General features: G+C 38.9%; 1 protein-coding gene across 3 annotated transcripts in view; it reads left to right on the top strand.

Moving 5' to 3' along the window:
* NCALD (neurocalcin delta) overlaps nt 1–22,733 on the top strand; it is a 416,798-nt gene that overhangs the window by 235,568 nt on the left and 158,497 nt on the right. For 2 of the 3 annotated variants that reach the window (XM_074316352.1, XM_074316353.1), the window contains one exon: nt 21,509–21,605. The exons of the other annotated variant lie outside the window; for it this stretch is intronic. The gene's annotated coding sequence lies outside the window, so the exon portion shown is untranslated. The remainder of the gene's footprint in view (nt 1–21,508; nt 21,606–22,733) is intronic. 3 annotated transcript variants of the gene reach the window in all.

The following is a 22,733-nucleotide window of genomic DNA, read 5'->3' on the forward strand; positions in this document are numbered from 1 at the left end:
ATAAATACATCATTTTCTTGACTAGTGCTTTTTTTAGCAGTGAAGAAATTTTCACAAAAATACGTTCTCAACTCAATGGCAACAATGTTTATACACTCTAAGAAACTTCTTTATGAAAGTTCAAGTAAAGTGATCTAATTTTCAACTTTTCATGAGTTTTCATTTTTGAGACTAGTTTTTTAATACTGATGTTTCAAAAGTCTGTCTACTAATAATTATTAGTGGGATGATATTGTTTAGTTTGTATTTTGTACATTTTACATGATGCTGATAAACTTGTATATATTAAATATTCATTTTCTCTGATTTCTATTTCTGGATTCTGAATCCTTTTCTTATACAATATTAAATGCACAGATACTGATATTGTCATTTTGCTCCAGTTTTGTAATCACTACCCAGATTTTCATGAATTCAATTTTTTTTTTTTCTCTCATTGTTCCTTAGAACACCGAAATGTCCCAGAAATCTTAACATTTAGTCATTGGAACTGCATTAACCAAGTTGCTGCTTGTATCTGGAAATAAAGCTCGAGCATCCTTCATTAGAGTCCGTGTCTAATTGTGGGTCTAAATGTGACCACTGTATCTGTGCATCTCCATGAAAGTTACTACAAACCTATTAGCCGATTGAACCAGACCTTTATGTCTCAGATACGCAGCCACCTTGAAGAAAACAAGCAACTTGTAGAAAAGCAGCTCATTAGCAGCCAAGTTGAAATGAAAAGGAAAGATATGCTGCAATAATTCAATTAAGAAACTTGGAGGAAGGATTTCTTGTGGCTCCTCCTTCCTCACCCTTCACCTCCTTTTCAAGTCTCTTCATACCTATATTTTTCTTTTTTCTGCTCACAGCTAAGCCTTGGGCTGTAGCTATTGGTTTCTCTTATGCCAAGAGTTGCAAAGTGTTGTCATTCAGAATGATGAAAACATAATTACCTGTAGCTATCAGTAAAACTAACTCATTTAGAAGATAAAGGTCAAAGCTTGCTTGCTTTCTTCCTTCCTTTCTTCCTTGCAGTTGTTTTCTTTGTAGGAATGAAATAAATGGATCTTTTTTAAAAAAAATACAAAATAAATTAAAGTAAATAGAAGTAACCTTTCCTGCTTGTGAAGGAAGTATTAGCGAAAGCCCAGAAGAGCATTTGTCTTTGGTTGGACGGCCACAGGACAAAGTGATTCTCTATCAGAGCTGAATCTAGTGGAAGGTCTTGGAATTTTCCAAGGTTGTTGGCCCATGGTCTAAAGATCTCTTTCCTACAGTTTTAGTTGAGGGGTTTAGACTTGCCTAATGGTTTTCTCAGATTTATTTGCCATGTGTCTTAGTATATAAATCTGATACTTTCACCTATTAGTGAAATTCTGGATTTATTTATTGTACGAATTTGTTTCTAGATTTTGTTTCTGGATCATCCTAACATTATTTTGCATCATGGTGATTAAATCCAAGTTGGATCTCCTTGTTTGGGAGTGCTGTGGTAACAATAGGTTGGGGCCATTTGGGTCTTCTTTTGGCATAAGACAGGCATTCACCAACTTGTTCATTATATCTCTTTATTTGGTGCTGTTCTTGGGAACGTGTGTCCCCAGTGAAGCCAACACCACCTCCTCCTACACTGAGCTCCCCTTTTCCTCAGTTTCCTATTATACATATGTTCTGTGTCTGGTAATTCCTGTCTTGTCTTATTCAGCCATTGTTTGCTATTGATATTTTTTCTCTCCAAAGAGACTATAAGTTCTTTGAGGGCAAGGATTCTCTCTTGTTGTCTTTTATGCCTTCACGATGCTCATGGTTTTTAGCACTTAATGTCTACCTGCCACCATGCCCCATGCCTCCAACTCTTATACCTAATTAAAACAGTGTTTTCTCAAATTGAGAGAATTATGTACCTTCCATTTGCCTCACACTGAGCTGGGGGCTACAATGGTGGGGTCAGCCAAAATGTCCACCCCTGTTTTTAGAACCTCTCAGCCTTCTCTCAGGATCACCTGCCCATTCCCAAAGCTCCCAGGCTACTTTCTAGGCATTTCTCCTGGGACTCATTCTCCAAGGCCCTGACCCTCATTGAGGTCTCAGCTGAGTACGACCCTTCCTAGGGCAATCGTGTTCTAATGGAGCAATTCTGAAGACCAGGAAAACTTCAAGTCTCAAAGTAACGCACCTCCAATGGTAAAATTCCAGGCACCATGACAGGCAGTGGTGGAGATACTTTTAACCCATCCTTGTCTGGCCTGCCTCAAAGCACACCGCACAGGTAGATGCCTACTCGGAGTGTTCACAGGTGCCCCCTGCCTAGGGACTATTAAAAGAATGGCACTGTTGATCTCTGTCCTTATGGTGTGAATAAGCCAGCTGGGGAGTTGGACTGCATGTGCCTAAGGGGCAGACTGGTGTGCTGTTTAGGAGCCTTTCTTATCACACATCCTGGGTGCTAATCTCAGTTTTTCTACTCATCAGCTGTGTGGCCTTGCACAAGGTTCTAAAATTGTCTGAGGCTCCTTTTCTTCATCTATAACACCAGGATAACAAAGCCCATCCCAGGATATTTTGAACATTCAATGCGCTAAGATATGGGCCATTCTTTACACAGAGTAAATATGCACAACATGCGTGCCATCAATAATAACAGTAACTAGAGCTAGGAAGGGTTGTAAGTCCAAGCAAGGCCGTTTGGAGGGCTGAGGCTGAGAACAGGTATGTCGAGTGAGGCAATGGTGGTGGAGAAAAATGAAGGCGCCCTTGCTAGAAGAGGACTTCCTCGCCTCATAGGAGGATATGAGTCCTGTCCGCCTGTGCTGGCGTAGCCACAGGTGCCTGATCCCCCGATCAGATGGTGCAGAGGCATTTTGGGCATGGCATTAGCCCGCTGGCGTACACAGTATCACTGCAGAGCAGACAGCAACGGTAGCTTCACCCTTCTCGTACCTGTTTCCCACTTTCTCTCCTCCCCTGGACTGTGTGGTCCTCAAAGCCAGGATCTTACAACTCATTCCTGTTATCCCCAGGCCACTGCCAAGAGTACCTGCTCAGGCTTAATTATTGGTAGAATGATTGAAAGGGTAGAAGATGCCGGAGTTTTGCTGCACTACATCTAACAATACAAGTGGTCATATGAAGGATTTACAGCCACTCAGTACAAGTATGCAAACGTATTTTCCCTGCATGATTCAGTCCAGTGAAATATGGAAATAGTGTGGTCTGTGGCTCTCTGGAGCAACATTGTTTTTGGGGTCAGAGAAGAAGAAAGATGAGAGTTAGGAAACTGGCAACAGCCTTAAAAATGCTGGTTGTGGTGCATGAAAGGAAAAATAAACAAACAAACAAACAAAACCCCAAGCATGTAACATGGGAAGAGGAGCCTTGTAAAATCAAGCCTGATGCCAAAGGGATGAGTTGGCAGATTGGAATGGATCGTTGCAAATCCCTGAGCCACCTGGCTTGTGATTTCACGCTTCTCGGAGCTTCTGTTCTTCCATGATATTTGGGGATGAATTTATTCCTATCTTATTGGCCTTCTCCAAAGCAATGATTTTTGTAAAGGCTGTATGTTTTCTTTGCATTCTTGTTTACACCTTGCCATCCTGCTGTTTACAGGATTAGTCTCTCACACTCTGCCTGTGGTGTTTTCTATTCTTGTGTGGTTAAAATTGCCAGAGGAGTCTTTGAGCCACTTAATTTTGGAGAACGGGTAAGCCATGCTGCCCTGTGCAATTCCACAATGGCATGGCATCTGCCCAGTGAAGGAGGCATGTAGCAATCATGAACTGGTAACCAGCTGTGAAACTTCGCACATTCACGTATATTAAATGCTTGGAAGTGCCTGCTGTATGTCTCGTTACAGAGGTATAATACCAGGCATGACTTCTCATGTGAGCTGATGCCTCTTTGGAAGTTGCCTGGAGTCACTTTGGAAAGAAATGTGATTTCTTTCCAAAGTGGGGTGCTTGCCATTTATCTCTCCAGCACTGGGTTGGAAACGATGCCCTAATGCGTCCCGCCCCACCCCTGACTCCTGCATCTTGTATTCACTTTGCTCTGATCTTTCTTCCCCATCTGAATGGTCTGGTCTGTGCCTTGTATTCAGATGAAGCTTCTCCTGATCACAAAATCATCATGGTACCTGAAACAAGTAGGAGCTGGAAATTGGAAATTGTTCCTTTGTTTTCTTGATACATGGAATCCAGAAAGGTTGGGGGTTTGAGCAGAAGTTGCTTTAATTACAATTACAATGGCTCTGAGCACCAAGAGGAAAGATCCTTGGCAAAGTGGTAAAACAGGCCAAGGTTGGCCTTCCCTTCTGTGCCTCTTCACGGCTTCATTCTTTTAGGGACTCCTGACACCCCCCATGCCCCTTTAATGTCCCGGAGGTAACACCCTTCTCTGCTTCTGATGGACCTGTTACCCTCAGACTTGCCTCATCAGGAAACAGCGCTCAATACGTCAGACTCCTTCCCTTGTGTGCTAATTTCTTCTTATTGAAACTTCTAGTCCCAGACGTTATTCCTTACGGTGCTCACTGTGGTATGGACATGGTTGGACTTGGGTCAAAGACGCTTATGCTGAGTGTGCTCGTCTAGGGTAGAAAGGATGTAAGGGAAAGCACAACTCGCCAGGCCTCAGATGAGCTGGGTTTTTAATTCAAGTGTTGCCAATTAGTAACTAGTGACCTTGGTTTCTGTTACTTAACCTTTCTGAATGCATTCTCACCCATATTGTGGAATTGATGAGCCCAATTGAGATAACACTCAAATGAGATGACACATTTGAAAGCTCTTTACACATGAGAGGTTCTATGCAAATGTAAGCTAGGCAGGCAAGAAAGTGCCTTAACCACGTCCAAAAACGTTAGTTTCTTGAGAGACAATGGGATGTAGCAGAAAGCTGCAGCCTAGCTTTAATATGTTTTTATAGTCATAGTTTGTCTGAGCCTCCATTTCCTCATCCATACAAAAGAATGTAATCAAACCTCCCGGGATTGTTATGAACATTAAATGTTCCCTCTCACCTTAACATGGTCCTTAAGAAGTGACTCGAGAGAGTCGGGTACATTAGTTTGCAGATGCTTCAAGTCTACCTGTGCATCAGGCAGATCCAATAACCAAAATGGTATCAAAGCAGCCAAGAGGAATGATCTATCCAAAAACAACATTAAATAGATGTACATCATCTATGAACTGAGGATGGATGCTGGAGCTGCAGAGAGTGATGGGGGACTGGCTCTAAGGGGTGGGGAGACAAGTGAGTAGTGCACTCAATTTGACACAAAATGAAAGAGGACGCAATACAACTCCATAATCGAAATCAATAACATTTAATGCAATACTTTTTAAAAAATCAAAATCAATGCAAAAAATCCATGATGAACAAAATACCAACATTTTAAATAAAGGTAGGATCAGTAACAGTGCTGAGCAGAGCCACATTGGAGGCTGAGGCACATGAAAAAATCAGTAACATTGATCCTGTCCCCCCCTCAGCTGATACCCATGGAGTTGGGAGGAAAGTCCCAGAGAAGGCTTCAAGTCCCCACTCCATATTTCTTCTCACCCACTTTGGGTCCTGAGTTTGATTTAAGTCTATGTTGGTAAGAAAGAAAAGACTATATCAAATGAAATTCAGATGTTCTTTCCAATCAAGTGACTACAATAAAATATAGTTTGGAAAGAAAACATGCAGTAAATGGTTCATCAGAAGTTTATTTTAGGTTGGGTGTCAGCAAACAATGACTACATGTTTTTATAGGTAAAGTTTTATTGACATACAGGCCCACTTATTTGCTTTTGTGACACAATGGCAGAGTTGAATACTTGCTGCAGAGACCATGTGGTCTGCAAAGCCAAAAATATTTAATATCTGATCTGATGCAGACCTCTGATTTAGATTATCAAAGCATTCAGTGTTTTTGGATTAGCATGTGGGGTTGGCAGCAGTTTAGAATATACACTTATTTGCAGGCTTAAATAACACAGCATTCAAGGACATTTACAGAGAATATTATATAACCTTTCACGTATAAAAAGTAGGGGGAAGCAGCAAAGAGATCAGAATTCAAAAGTAAATCAAGAGAGGCAGCAGAGAATGGGTGGGGTATGTGTCTGTCTATACCCCTGGTGTAAGAGTTTCCACATGTTGTAACTTGACATATGAGATGCTTCTGAGGGCTTGACATCTCCCACAATTGGCAGAAAGAAAATACTGGGTTTGTGAAAAAATACAGTCATTTGCATCATCATATAAAAAATTTGTGGATTTAATTACTTAATCCTGTTAATGTGGATAATTTAGAATTGATGTCACTAATTTTCCAAGCATTTACTGAGCATCTATTTGTACAGAAATGGCAAGAGTTGCCCTCAAAATAGTCTGCTTTTGAGTCTGAATGTGAGCAAACAGAGATAGGAAAGACCCAGACGTTGTATTCTGATGTGCCATGAGTTTGGGGGTGCATAAAGGAGATCATAGGGAGATAGGAGGAGAAAGACCAACTCATTGAAGGCCCTGAATACTGGCTAGGGAGCTTGAACTTTTACCAGGAGCCAGTAGGCAATTTCTTGATCAAGGAAGTGGCATGTCCATCCTTGTGCTTTAATTGGGATGTTAATTGAGCGTGGAGGGGTCCAGGATGGATGAGAGTAGAGGTAGACTAAGCAGAAGGACATTTCAATAGCCTGATATAGATTGTAGTCCTACAGAAATGACATGGTCCTCGAGTTAGCAGTATCCGTGGAAATGGAAAGAAAGACAGAGCTGAGAGGACTGGTGAGGATAAAATCAACCAAGATTCAGCATTTGATTAGGGAGGGCTCCTGGATTTGCAGCTGAGGTTATTGGGAGCCTGGAGAAGTATTAATAGAAATAGAGAAGCCAGATAGAAAAGTAGGCTTGAGGGTTAAAAATAGTAAGTTAAAATAATAATAATGATAATAATAATGATAATTATAATAATAATTTCAGTTTTATATAAAATGAATTGAAGATGTTGTAGAATACCCAAGGGAATACAAAGAAATGTGCACACACATGAGAGAGAGAGAGAGAGAAAGAGAGAGACAGAGACAGAGACAGAGACAGAGACAGAGAAAGGAAAAGGGAAGAGAGAGCAATTGGTGCAAGAGATAAAGATTTAGGAATTATCTGAGAAAGATAATTATTGAAGCTGTGGGATAGAAAACATCAATATGGGAAGAAGTTAGAGAGAGGAGATGAGTGTTGAAGAAACAACAGATAAAATACAGGATGCTCAGTTAAAATTGAATTTCAGCTCAACAAAGAATCATGTTTTAGTATAAGAATCTCCCATGCAATATTTAGGATATACTTACTCTAGGAAAAAATTATTCATTGTTGATCTGAAATTCAAATTTAACTGGACGTTCTGTATTTTCATTTGCTAAATCTAGTAACCCTGGACAGTGGGGATTGCCTATAATTATGAGATTGTCAGAGCAGGGGGAGATAGTGGAAGAACTGGAATGGAGAGATAGGTCTGAGGAAAGCTACGATATTGTACTATCAGGGAAGCAAAGGGCAGAGTGGGTTTCATGAAGGCTAAGCAAAAAGGGCAACGCCATTGCATTTGGCAACCTGGAAATTATTAGGGACCTGGAGAAAACAGGTAGAGGTCTGGTTGTAATGGGTTAAAGAGTAAATAAAGTAAGGGAGATAAAAATAATCAGTATAGACCCTACTTTTAGAAATGGTGATGGAGAAGAGAGGAGAGAGGTAGGATGGTAAAGCATAAAGAAAATAGAAGGCAGGTTTGCAGGATTAAAGAGTCTTAGGCTGTTTTAGAGCTTTGGAGAAGGAGCCCAGAGAAGTGACATCCTGAAGAGGTAAGAAAATTGATGGGGATAAGGAATGGAGTGGGCTGTGGGTAATGCTGGAGGGGAGAGTCAGGACACAAATGGAGGGATTAACCTTTGCCTGGAGGATGCTCCCTCTTCCTTGAAGTCATGAAAGAAGGAGGGGGGTGATGAGAAACACGTAGAGATTTTCAGAGTAGAGAAGAGCACGGAAGTCTTTTTATTTCTTTTTGCTGTCTGACCATGATATTGAGAGCATTTATGAAACAGGGATTAGGGAAGAAGGAAGAGAAGATTCAGGCTCAAAGTACTCCCTCTTTGCTGATTGCACAGGACAGATCTGACAGGAGCTCAAAGGTGTGTATAATTCATCCAAGTGGGAGCCATTATCTCCCTCGTGTTATATCTTCCTCCAGCTCTAGCGATCCACATCGATTCATAACATAATTAAATTGCTCACTAGGGATAGGAAAATGACAGAAACAGAATTGAACAGACTTGCACTGCTCCATCTTGTTAAACCAAGAGACTCTGGCCATGGCAGGATCAGGGTCATTTATCCACGCCCCCAGTCCTAAAAGGGAGCAGCAGTGGTGCCCAGCAGACAGCATTTGGGGGGACATGTGGAACTCCTATCTTTACTATGCAGACTGTGTCATATGGCATTAATGGCTTTGCCATGTCACACCTAGCATACCAGGGACTCACTGATCCCAGACACCCTTGGCTCTCTAGGAGCTCAGAGCAAAATATGGTCAGGCTATTCTGTATTTGGGAAAGGGTGATGTTGAGGAGCAAAGCAGCCTGCAGTCTCTTAGACACTTTTCCTTTCTGCTGGCAAGAGCAAGGATGCCATTTGCAGCACAGGGAGGGATCCATTTACTGAGCTGCAGAAGCCTGAGAAAGCTGAGAAAGAGTTATTTCAAGGAGGGGTGGAGTAGTGCTGTCTGATTGGGGAAGATCTTAGTGCCTCCACCTCCAGAGAACATGAACATTTCCAGCCCCTTCTCCACAGCCCTCTCTCTCTCCCTCCTCCTTGCTCCCAACACAAATAAAATTTCTAAAAGTAGATTGCTTCTGCCTAGTTATTTTCAATATTTGCTGTTATTATTTATCAAGCTTCTCAGTGTTAATTTGTCCTCCCACCCATTTCTCGTCCTGCCTCCACGTGCTGGGCTTGGGATGCAAGGAGCACTAATAATAAGTAGCTGGTAGCCTCATAGAAACATCTAGAGAGAGAGGAGATTGTGGGCTTTTAAAATCAATCTCCGCCACCCCCACTTTGAAGAGAAGAAAGCTCTGTATTCCATTAGCTTTGGAAAACAATGTAAGTATTGCGGAAAGTGAACCCATTAAAATGTCTAGGTGGTACTTAGTTAGGTGAAGGGCCTTGGTTAGGGAGCTGGGTTAGGGAACCCACCACACATGCACAAGATGTCATAGGAAGGCAAAATGGGTCAGAGGTCAGGTAAGCAAACAGAAAGCCACAGGAAGCAGATGCCAGAGAAGAGAAAAAATAAAAACCCATGCAAAAGAGTCAAGGATCTGAGGGAGCTGACAGGCTGAAGTAACATGAGGGGTTAGGGCAGGCGAAGTTTGAAAAGGCCAGAGTAGGAAAGCTTTATAGCACTGAAGCAAGTTATGGCTTAATGCTGAAACACTGCTTGTTTGTACCTCAACTTCCTGTCCTGTCTCCTGGAGGCAGTCAAGCCGAGGGACCTATCGGAATATAAAAATTGTCTAAAATGTGTATCATCAGCATCAATTTCTGAAAGGAGAGAAAGAGGATGAGGCTAAAGGGATTTGAAGAGACAATGGCAGAAAGTTTTCCAAGTTTGACAAAAAACACAGGCTTACAGTATCAAGAAGTTAAGTGGAACCCTAATCAGATTAAGCCAAAGAAATCTACACTATGACATATCAGTGAAACTTCTGAAAAATACAACAGCAAAGGAGAAATGAGACCTCATCTATAGGGAGAAAACAATTAGAATGAGAGTGGATTTCTCATCAGAAACCATGGAGACCAGCAGGAAGTGGCAGAATATTTTTCAGATGCTAGAAGAAAAGAATTGTCAACTCAGAATTCTATATCCAGTGAAAATATCCTTCAGGAATGAGGGGAAATCATGACATTCTCAGCTAAAGGAAAGCTTAAAGATTTGTCACCAGCAGACCTAAAGAAATAGCTAAAGAAAAGTTTTCTAACCAAAAAAGAGGTGATAAAATAGGGAATCTTGGAATATCAGGAAGGGGGGAAGAATAATACAAAGAGTAAAAATAGGAGTAAGTACAATAAACTTTCTTTCGCCTAAGTTTTCTAAGTTATGTTTGATGATTGAAGCAAAAATTACAGCACTGTCTGATGTGACTCTCAATGTATGTAGAGGAAATATTTAAGAACATTATTTTATAAATGAAGGAGAGTAAAGGGATGTAAGGATTTTACTTCAGCTGGTATAATAGCAACAATACACTCTGGTAAGTTCTGTATATTTAATGTAATATGGAGAGCAAACATTAAAAAAACTGTACAAAGAAATATACTAAAAAAAAACTATAGATAAATGAAATGGAATTCTAAAAATGTTCAAGTATCACAATAAATTTGGAAAATGAAAATAGAGAACAAACAGGAAACAAAAATAAAATGACAGACTTTGGCCCAAGCATATCAATAATTACATTAAGTGAAAGAGGTCTAAATATACAAAACATAAGATAGAGATTGACACTGGATTTAAAACAGTGATTCAACCATATGCTCTCTACAAGAAACTACATTCAAATATGAGGGTAAAAGTAAAACCATGGAAAAAGATATACCATGCAAACATTAATTGAAAGAAAGGAGTGGCTATATTAAAATCGGATAAAGAAGACTGCAGAGCAAAAAAAATTAGCAGGAACATAGAGGGGCATAATGATAAAAGGGTCAATCCACCAAAAAGACATAGCAAGCATACATATTTTGCATGCAAATCCTAAGTATGTACCAAACAACAGAGAAAAATATGTAAAACAAAACCTGATCAAACTGAAAGAATAGAGAAATCCACAATTAGAATTGGAAACCTCAACGTCCCTCGCTCAACAATTGATAAAACAACTGGACAGAAAACCAACGAGCATAGCGAACATAACACTGTCAATCAACCAGATCTAATTTACATTTATAGAATCCTCCCTATAACAGCAGAAGACATTTTTTTCAAGCACCACAAAATATATGCCAAGATAAACCATAAACCAAACTTCAACAAATTTAAAAGAATTGAAATCACACAGAGTATATTCTCTGAATACAATGGAAACAAACTAGAAAGATGACAGGAAAATCTCTAAATATTTGGAACTGAAACAACAAACTTCTAAATAATCTCAAAAAAGAAAGTCTCAAGGAAATTTTAAAAACTACGTTGAAATAAATGAAAATGAAAGTACAATATGTCAAATTTTGTGAGACTCAGCTAATGAAGTTTTTTTTTTTTTTTTTTTTAAGTATTCTGATCCTTTTAATAATATTTCTGATGACCACATACAGATATAACATCTGGTAGGTACAGAAAGTACAAGTTAAAACACCTTGTTTTTCATCTGAACTCTTATTTTCCTGTGACAACAGAAATCTATCATTTGGGTAGGAGATTGTTTTAAGTGAGCCAATTCCTCCAGTTTCAAGTAACCGAATCCAATTTTGTGTCACCTTTTTCATTTTTATAAAAGTGCAAAAATTATAACTACTTTAAACGTCTAAGGAATATGTGTTTAAACAAAACTCCAAGTCCTGTTTTCCTTTGAATGGAGTTTGGGCAGCAATTATGCAACTATGTAAAATACATAGTTAGGATCAGCCTGTCCCCCACTCTTCACCAAAAAGAAGGTAATTTTAGAATCTCAAACTGGGCTCAATTGTAAAGCAAAACATTTTAATTGTCTTCACTTAGAAGAAGGGTATGTTTAACTTCCTTTTGATTTAACCCCTTAGCCATTCCATAACCATCTGAAATGCAAAAGACACTAAATCTATTGTCCAGCTCTCTCCAGTTTTGCAAGCAGAACACAAACCTCCTGTTAGAATGGCCAGCCTCTTCATTCTCTTAGTAACTCCTTAATTCTACACCTGCAGTGCTCGGTTTAACAAACCTTGAGTCTATACATTTTATCTCATCTTTACGCATTCTGGTTGCCAAAACAAACTAATACTAACTGAATACTCCTGGAATGGCTAGTATTTCCAATAATTTAGAGAAAGTTTGAGTTGAGACCTACAAAAATATTACCTAAACTTCAAAACTAATTTATATCCATTCTTAATAGGTTTGGGAAGCCTGAGGCAATGCTTCCCCCCCCCCCCCTTTGACTTTCCTTTAATTCGTGACCCACACAAAAAGTAAAGTGAAAAAGAAGCTGGCGACACTATTACAAACGACTTCAAATTTTGAACCTAAGCAACATGAACGCGCCAAAGGATCCCCCAGTGTCTCCTATTAGGGTCCAACACCATCGTTCCGTTGCCAAGCTCCATCCGAGCTTCAGCAGGGGCAGGAGGCTCATCCTCCCACCGAGTGGTGATGCCCAGGGGACTAGAGATGCTCAGGGAGGAAGGGCAGCCAGTGACCCGCATGCAGCATTTCTTGGGAAAGCACAGCCCCTGCCCAAAGCCAAAGGCCTCAGCGGGCACCAAGAGCCCCCAGGGAGCCGTTAGGCATCCCATCCTGTCATCGCCCACCCAACCACTTCGCTCCCAACTGGACGACACTCGGCAAATGCTAGACAAAGCCCAGCCGTTCTCCAGAACGCGCTCCAGCAAGCCCACCGGGAGAGCCAAGGCCACTTCCTAGTCCCAGCGGGGAGCATCGCGCTAGTCACCCTTCTCCCTCCCAGTTAGTTAGGAGGACCAGCCACCCTCTCTCGCTACAAAACAGCACCTCCCGCTGGGGCCCCAGAATCGGCATATTTCACTTGTCGGCTAAGCGGTGTAGGTCTGGGGCGAGCGGTTCTGCCAACCAGACACCGGGACTTTCCGCAATTTTCACTAATACGGTTCTGAGAGAAAAATTTATAGCACTGAATACTTAAACTAGAGAAGATGAAAAGTCTCAAATCAATAATCTAAGCTCCCTTCTCCAGAAACTTGTTTTTCCAGAAACGAGAGAAAATGAGCAAAAGGAATCCAAAGCATAAGGAAGGGCATAAAGATAAGAGCTGAAAACAAAACAAAACAAAACAAAACAATTGAAGACAAAAACAGTGGAGAAAATAGTAGAGAAAAACAAAAAGCTAATTCTCTGAAAAGAGCAATAAAATTGATAAACCTCCAGCAACACTCACAAAAAACAGAGAGAAGACACAAATTGCCAATATCTGGAATAAAAAATGGCACATTACTATAGACCTGCAGACATCAGAAGAAAGGGAATACGTACAAACAACTCTGCACAGCAACGTTTCACAACTTATACGAAATGGACCAATTTCCTCAAAAGCACTAACTACCACAATTGACACAATATAAAATAGATCATTTGGTCAGCCTTGTAACTAAGGAAATTGAATTCGTAGTTTAGAAACTCTCCAAACAGAAAATTCCAGGTCCAGAAGGTTTCACTGAAAACTTCTACCAAATATTTAAAGAAAAATTAACATTAATCCTAAAAATCCCTTCCAAGAAATAGAAGATGGAACACTTCCCAGTTCATTTTATGAAATTAGAAAAAGACAGTACAACATAAGAAAATTAGAGACTAATGAGTCTCATGAAGAGAGATGCAAAATTCATTCACAGAATGTTATCAAATATCATTCAGCAATATGTAAAAATAATTATAGTTCATGACAAAATGGGGTTTATTCTAGGAATGCAAGGCTCATTCAACATGAAAATCAGTCAGTATAATCCACCATAGACTAAGGGGGAAAAAATCACAATCATATTAATTGAAGCAGAAAAATAATTTGACAAAATTTAACACCCATTGATGATTAAAAACAAACAAACAAAAACTCTCAGAAAAATAGGAATAGAGGGACACTTCCTAAAATTTATAGAGACTATCTGTGAAACACCGGCATCTAGCAGCGTAATCAATAGTGAAAGACTGAATCATTTTCCCATAAGACCATGAGCAAGCAAAGGATGCTCTCTCTTACCACTTGTATCATCATAGTCCTGGAAGTTCTACACAGCACAATGAAGAAGGGAAAATAAAAGGCAGATCAGAAAGGAAGAAATAAAATTGCTCTTTTTTGCAGATGACACGATGGTCTACTAGAAAAATCCAATGGCATCTACAAAAAATACCCTCCTGAAACTAATAAGTGAGTTCATCTAGGTTGCAATATATAAGATAAACATAGAAAAAAAATCTGTATATTTCTATATACCAGCAATGTATATATGGATACTGAGATTAAATATACAATATCATTTATAATCCCTCAAAAACATGAAATACTTATGTGTAAATTAACAAAACATGCACAGGATTTGTATGCTGGAAACTATAAAATGAAAAGAATCAAAGAAGATCTAAGTAAATGGAGAGACATGCTATGTTCATAAGCTGGAAGATTCAACATAGTAAAGATGTCAGGTCTCCTCAAGTTAATATTTTAATGTAATTATAAAAATTTCAGCAAATAATTCTGTAGCTATAGACAAGATGCTTCTAAAAATTTATATGAAAAGGGAAAGAAATTAGAATGTCTAAAACAATTTTGAAAAAGAAGAGTAAGTGGGAGGAGTCACTGTGCCTGATTTGAAGACTTATTATAAAATCAAGACTGTACGGAATTAGCAGAAAGATAGACATGTAGATCAATGGAACAGAATAGAGAAGCTGGAAAGAGCTGTGTGTAAGTATAGCCAACTGAATTTGGACAACTTTGTAAAAGAAATTCAATGGAGGAAAGACATTTTTTTCCCCCAAAAAAGTGGTTCTGAAGCAATTGAATATCCATAGGCAAAACAAAACAAAATAAACAAACATCCTTATACAATGTAAAATGGATCAGAGATTTAAATATGAAACAGAAAACTATAAAACTTTTAGAAGAAAACATAGGAGAAAATCTTTAGGACCTATGGCTGCATGAAGAGTTCCTAAAAGGATGACACCAAAAGCATGATCTTTAAAAGAGAAAATAAATAATTTGGACTTCATCCAAATTAAAAATGTTTGCTCTATGAAGGACTTTGTGAAGAGGGTGAAAAGATAATCTGTAGACTGATAGAAAATATTTGCAAAACACATACCTGACAAAAGATTCGTATCTACACTGTATAAAGAACTCAAAATTCAATAGTTTAAAAGAAAACACTTCTATCAAAGAATTGGCAAAAAATATAGAGATATTTCACTGAAAAGGATATAAATGACAAATAAGCACATGCAAAGATGTTCAACATCACTAGCTACAGTATTAGGGAATGCAAATGAAGACCACGATGAGCTATCACCACACACCCATTAGAACAACTAAAATAAAGAATAGCAATAATGCCATATGCTGGCAAGAATGCAGAAAAACTGAATCTCTCATACATTGCTGGTAGTTAAAATGGTATAGCCACTCTGGAAAATAGTTAGGCAGTTTCTTAAAAACTAAACATAAATTTATCACATGACCCAGCAATCACTCTCCTAGGCATTGATCCCAGAGAAATGAAAACTTATAAACACACAAAAACCTGTACACAATTTTTCCTAGAAACTTTATTTGTAATAGCCAAAAACAACTAAAATGTCCTACAACAGTTAAGTGGTCAAACGAACTGTGGTACGTTTAATCCATGGAATACAATTCAGCAATAAAAGTGAGCAACAATTGATGGATGCAAAAACTTAGATGGATCTCAAGAGCATTATGCTGAGAAAAAAAATCAATCTCAGTAGGTCACATATTGTATGGTTCAATTTATTAACATTCGGGAAATGACAAAATTATAAAGATGGAGAACAGATTAGTGGTTTCCAGAGATAAGGGATGGGGGCACAGAGGATGGGGGTGACGATCAATGGTAGTAGGAAGGAGTTCTGCGTGGTGATAAACAATTCTATGTCTTGATTGCAGTGTTGTTTATATAAATCTTCATATGTGAGAAAATGATTATAGAATGGTAAAAAATGTATTACAGATTGTTCACTTTTGCTATTCTTGAGCTTTATTTATTTTAAAAAAAGTCATCATTTGTATGTAGTTATCCGATACTTGCTTTTTTTCATTCATTATGTTTCTAAGGTTCACCCCAGTTGTTTCATGCAGCTGTGATTTATTGATTTTCCCAATTGTCTAATATTTTATTGTATGAATATAACTCAATTTATTTGCTCTCCTGTTGGTGGACATTTGTGTCAAATATAGCTTTTTGCTGTTTTGAATAAAGCTGTTATAAACACTTTGTGCATGTGTCCCAGTGCAAATATACAAGAGTTTCTCTGGAGAATATAGGTGAGAGTGGATTTGCTCAGTTGGGGGGGGGGGGTATGTGAACATTAAACTTCATAAGATTCATAAGATAAGGTTAAATTGTTTCCACGTATTTATATCAATGTATACTCCCACCATCAGCTTAATTTACATTTTCCTGATTACAAATGAGGTTGTTCATCTTTTCATATGTCCATTCACCATTTGTATTTTTCCCCCCTGTGGTAATGTGTCAGATCTGTTGCTCATTTTCTATTGTGTTGTCTTTTTCTTACTAATTTGTAACATTTCTTTATATAATCTGAATACTGGCCTTTTGTTGATTTTACATGTTGCAAGCTTGATTCAGACATTGGCATGCCTATTCATTTTCTTTTGATAAACAGATATTATTACAGTAGGAAAATTTATCAGTCTTTCCTTTTATTATTAGCAATTTTGTGCCTAAAGAATTCCTTTCCCATTTGGAGGTCAGAAAGATGTTTTCTATTTTCTTTTATAAGTTTTAACCTTTTGCTTTTCACAGCTAAATCCTTAATCCCTCTGGAATTGATTTTTTGGGGTATGGCTCCTCCTTGACTTTTCACTCAGTAAATTATTCCAACCTTTGTGAGAGTTCCGTTGTCTTTTAATTCCAACTTCCCCACCATGTCTGGTTCTAATGCTTGCTCTGTCTCTTCAAATTGTGTTTTTTTGCATTTTGGTATGCCTGGTCATTTTTTCTTCATAGTCTGACATGATGTACTATAAATACATCTTCAGTAGTGTGGTGGTGGGGTTTTCAGGGAGAACTGAGCCGCATTCAGTGCATCCTATGATTAGGTCTTAATCTTTTGGTGAGCCTATGCCTGTGGACTGTGAACTTCACAAGGGTTTCTCAGTTTTTTCCTCCCCCCTTAGCAAGGAAAGGATGGCTGCAACGCACTGCAGTTGAGTCTTTCCCTTCCCTAGGTCTTTTGAGTTCTGATAATATTCCTGCATGTTGTGTTCTTGTTAATTATTTCCACCAAAAGAAGAATCTTCAGTACTACAACATCTCTGCCAAATGTAACTACAACTTAGAAAAGCCCTTCCTCTGGCTTGCTCGAAAATTCATCGGAGCCCTAACTTGGAGTTCGTTGCCATGCCTGCTCTTTCCCTATAGGAGATTGTCCTGGGCACAGTAGGAGCATGACTTAGAGGTTGCGCAGACAACTGCTCTCCCGGATGAGGATGACGACCTGTGAAAGTGAAGCTGGGGCCCAGCATCAGAAGTCTAGTTTTATAGGCAACTGTCCTGTGATGTCAGCGGTGCAGCGTGTTTGCCACTCTATTACACAGCGAAGCAGAACATGTGCTTACTCTTTGGGATGCTGAAGGCGATGGATGGGCTTCGGAGTGAGTGTGGCAGTTAAAAATACCTTCCTTTTTTGGACCTGCATATTTAGCTGTTTTGGAACGCAGTTGGTTCCTTATTGAGTTTCAAATATAAGACTGCTACAGTCACATCACAATATTCAGCGGGAGATCTTGTTTGTTACTGTCATTCCCATTCCTTTTCGTTTAGAATCAGAATAAAGTTGTATTTCAAATACCTAAAAAGAATAGAGTACTTTGGCATAAAGTGGTACCCCCTTACCCACGGAGGATAAGTTCCAAGGTCCCCACAGTGGATGCCTGAAACCACAGATAGTACTGAACCCTATACATACTATTATTTTTCCTATACATAAATACCCATGATAAAATTTTATTTTTAAATTAGGGATAATAAGAGATTAACAATATTAACAAATAGTAAAATAGAACAATTATAACAATACACTGTGATAAAGTTATGTGGATGTGGTTATGAGTTTCAGGGAATCCCTTGCTGAAGGCTTTGTACTGGCTCAGTGCTTTCTGACACAACATGTTGCCCTCAATCAGAACGTATTTTCTGTTCACGTCGTCTTCCTGCAAATTTAATGACTTTTCCATCTTAGCTAAGCACCTATCTATCACTCCCTGTGGCTGTAATTATTGCAGTTTGAAGTGTGAGGGGAAAACTAGTATGAATTTCTTTTTCTTCTTCACAATGCCACAGAGAGTAGATTTGTTCTTACTGCAGATCTTAGTAACGTAGGCATATGATTTTTTTCTTTCCTTATTAAGTAGAGAACTTTCACCTTTTCACTGAAAGGACACACTTTATGGCCTCTATTTGGCATATCTGAATTAGTAGAATCATTGCTTTTGGGCTTTGGGGCCATTATTAAGTAAAATAAGGGTTATGTGAACACAAGCACTGGATACTGTGACAACTGATCGAACAACCGAGATGGCAGCCATTATGTGACTAATGGGAGGGGCACATATACAGTGTGGGTACACTGGACACTGGACAAAGGGATGACTCGTGTCCCGAGCTGGACAGAGAGCGATGGCACATTTCATCATGCTATTCAGAATGGTGTGCAATGAATTGTTTATTTCTGGAATTTTCCATTTAATATTTCAGACTACGGTTAACCGAGGGTAAACCGAAACCACGGAAAGCAAAACCGTGGGTAAGGAGGGACTACTGTATTTCAAAATGGCTCTTTTCCCTCTCCCTTTTCCAGAAGGCTGAGGGGATTTTTCTCTGGTATTTACTGTGGGAATCTGGGAGCGCTCCTGGAAATAACTCTCATTGTATTGTGAGGGCCCCCCTATGACTGGGTCCCCGTGGAGTTTTTAACTCTCAGAGTTGTCCCCACAGAACTCCAGCAATTTGTCAATTACTGTTCAGATTTCCCCACCCCAGCACTGCTTCCCTGAGCGGTTAATGCTGGCGAGCGTATCTCTGCTCAGGGAAGCAGAGACTCCCTGTATTTCCCCGGTGGGTCTTTGTAATCCTGGGCGTAGCAGTTTATAGATCCAGGAGGAGTTAATTGAGTCCTACCTGTTGTTAGGACAAAGTGGAGACTCCACACTCCTTACATATGTAACCAGACACCAGAGGTCCTCCTTTGTCTTTTAATAACTAAGTGAATGAGAAAGTCCAGGAAGAAGACTCACCCATGGCAATATTTGGGAAGATGGCTAATTCTCCCTTAGGCAGCCTTGAAAGAAATTTTGGTCAGATGACCTAGGTTTCAATTCTTGCCTTAGCAATTTTGCAAGTGCTGGAGTGTCACATGTTAAAAACCTATAAAGAAACCTAAAACAAAAGCAATGACTCTCCTATTACTATTTGAACTATGGCTTGGATCATTTCAATGAGCTACTTGTTGAGAAAGAAAGCGCAGATTTAAAATGTCTGTATAGTATTCAGAATACAGATTCTGCTTTTGGAGACGCACAGCAGTTTATTGGAAATATCGCTGGACAGGTTGTCAAGAGAACTGAGATTAAGCCTTGATCTGTCATTAGATGGTTGTGAAACCTCTTTGTATCAGAAGTATGTTCAGCTACATGTAACAAGAACCCTTCTACAGTGTCTTAACCAAATAGTTGTGTGTTTTTTGTTGTTGTGGTGGTTTTTTTGGGTCCCCCCCCCCCCCATATAACAGCACAGGAGCAGGCAAACCAGGTCCAGTGTAGTGGCTCCTTTTTTCAGTTTAGCTTTCACAGCATGTGGCTTTTGTCTTCAGGCCTGTCGCTTCATGATTGCAAGATATGGCTCTACCTCTGGCATTATATCAGTGTTTTAGGTCTGAAGAAGAAGAAGGGCAAAGAGCAAAAACCAAATGCCAGAGCCTGTTCCAGGAGCTCTACCTAGTAACTCCAGCTTACATCGCCAGGGCCAAAACCATCCCACCTGCCCAACCTTAGCTCTAGTTGTAACAGGGCAAATTGCTGCCCTGAACAAAACCGGGTTCTGTAAGGGAAAAAGGTAGACTGGGCATTGGATAGGTAACTAGCAGTGTCTGCCCCTCTCTTTAAGCTTCTGGGGGCCAAGCCTCCCCCCACCCCCATCCCGTGCAGGGTTTTTTGGATACCAAAGTGGAAGCTCAAACGCAAGAGCACGTTATACACTATAAACTGTATTTCACAAACAATGTGGAAATATTCTGAACTGTTTTTTCAGAGAGCAAATCTAATGTTAATAAGAAGTTTGACTAAATGTGAAACTTGAATAATCAATATCTGTTGAACCTCAGCTCATTCTCCTTCAGGCATCTTCAGATCATCCAAGAACTAGTGTTTCTATGGCTACATATCCTCAAACACCAATCTTCAGATTCAAATTATTGCTGAATATCGTTGTAGTGGACATTTGTTGATTTTTCCCCCCAATATCGCTTTCTCCCTTTTCCCTTCCTCACAGTATCTTGAATGTCTTTCCTCGTGATTTTTCTTTGCAGTGATCCTACCCTCACTTCCAGGGATAAGCCTTACTTAATTTAAAGACATTCAGCAAAGTATAGTGACTGGTTCAGCGATGAGCAATTACAATGACCTTGGACAGAACTTGTGACAGCCAGCATGCCAACACTGTCCTCTTTGAAGATGTATGTGTGGTCTTGAACTGCTGCTGCTAATTTTTTTTTTTTTTTTACCACAAGTGGAAGCAGCTATTAGGTCAAATCAACCTACAGAGACTACCCGTGCTAGGAGAACTGCAGAGAATCAAATGATATTGGTGACCCTCTGGTTTCCCAAAGCCAGCCCTACATCTGGGATTTTTTTCCCACAGTTCAATAAACGAAAATATTTTGTTTTGTTATTTATTTGTATAAGTGAGTTTGTGTTGGGTTTTCTGTTATTTGTAGCCAAAAGATTCCTGAATGATAGTTTCTATATATATATGCCAGGAAAAAAATTATATATATTATTTTAACATGTTGTTTATTATTTTAAATGATACATATGTTTTAAATAATATATTACTTTATATATTATATACTTATGTGTATATATATATATGTGTGTGTGTGTATATGTATATTTATGAATTTATTCTAAAGTTTACAGTCCTTCCAGGATTAAGGCCATAAGTCCTGAATGTTACTAAGAATGCCTGTTTCTCCCTATAATAAATTGTCTGCACAGCATCTGTCTAAAGGATTTTAGACTGTGAAATGCGAGACCTGAATCCTACTCTTTTGGGGATTGTACCTATCATTCTCTGTGATACAAGACTCAACCCTGAGTACTTTGAGCCAAAGACCAATTAGGCTGAAATATGTCAGTGTTCTTGTAGGTGTGTTTCCTGTTTCCTGTTTGCAAAAGCAACTACAGAAGAATTAAAAGTAACAGACTTACGTAAACTGCTTTACTGAACTGTCAAATCTTCAAGTAGAATATTCATTAATGATGGGTGATCTCAGTTACAGAGCCATAGAACTGCTGGTGAAAAATTTGTCCTGATACGGTGGAAGGCTCCGAGACCCGAGGCACAAGAAAGGCACGGTGTGACTGCATATTGTGAGTTACTTTTTTCACCTCTGAATGCCTGGGATTTAGATTATGTGCATTATGATTCAGAATGCAAAGATGTTGTATCCTCATCATTTTGGTGTGTGGTAAATAGAAAATGCTTGCTATATCTGTCATTAAAGCTTTGTCATGAGGTATATACATTTCCATTTTTAACTCTTGATAAATTTATGCGTTACTGAAAAGGAAACTATGTACCCATTCTAATTTTTTTTAAATTCTGTTCTGTTCTATGGTGACTTGCATTAAATAGAAATCTTATTTAAGTATAAGAAATTTACTTAAAACAACAAAACAGGATAACTGATAATGAAGTAAAAAACCTGTCTTGCTTCCTGGGAAAAAAGGCAATATGTGCATGCCCCTCCTTACTTTCAAAATCTACTCATTTGCTGTGGAAAATTTAAGAGGACATTGTGCAGCAAGTAGAGGGGATATTTTCTGATTCAGAAAAGATTCTTCTGACATTCTATTACAGTATAATTAGGACAGCGGCACCCACAATAGTCAATTTCCTGTTAAGATAGGAACATTATTATTTTCCTAATGTGTTGATGTGAGTCTCAAAAGCCATCTCTGAATATTTAGGAAATTGGCTCTTCAGAAAAGGAAATCTACTGGTATATGAATTTCATGGAAATTTTTCAAAATATGCTTATGGCCCCATATGAGAGCCAGCCAAGATTTGTAAACAAGGTAACATGGGGTAGGCCCTGGCAATACTTTTGTTAGCTGTTTATAAACAAGGCACGAATATTAATCTAAGATTTACTTGGCCAGATAGTTTCATATGAGGAGCGAATGGCAAAAATAAATGTGGACAAGAACAAAACCTTATTTTGTATTTTGCTGATATTGTGGGGAAAGGAGATAAGTTGATGTAAAATGAAACTTAAATGCATTTACCTCTTTTTCATTCCATTTCCTTTATCCCCATGAAGTCTCTATGGTTTAATTATTTGATGGGCAATGTGACTCATCTGAATGTCACAAGAAAGTGAAAGTGAAAAGTCTTTATTCCAAATTTGGTAGGCCAGTCTTTTTAATGAGAGCTACAGAACAGTAATGAAATACTTGAAGTTTTGCTAAGTAAAATGGAATGTTTTGGGTTCTTTT

The sequence above is a fragment of the Rhinolophus sinicus genome, linkage group LG12, assembly GCF_036562045.2.
Source record: "Rhinolophus sinicus isolate RSC01 linkage group LG12, ASM3656204v1, whole genome shotgun sequence".
Lineage (NCBI taxonomy): Eukaryota > Metazoa > Chordata > Mammalia > Chiroptera > Rhinolophidae > Rhinolophus > Rhinolophus sinicus.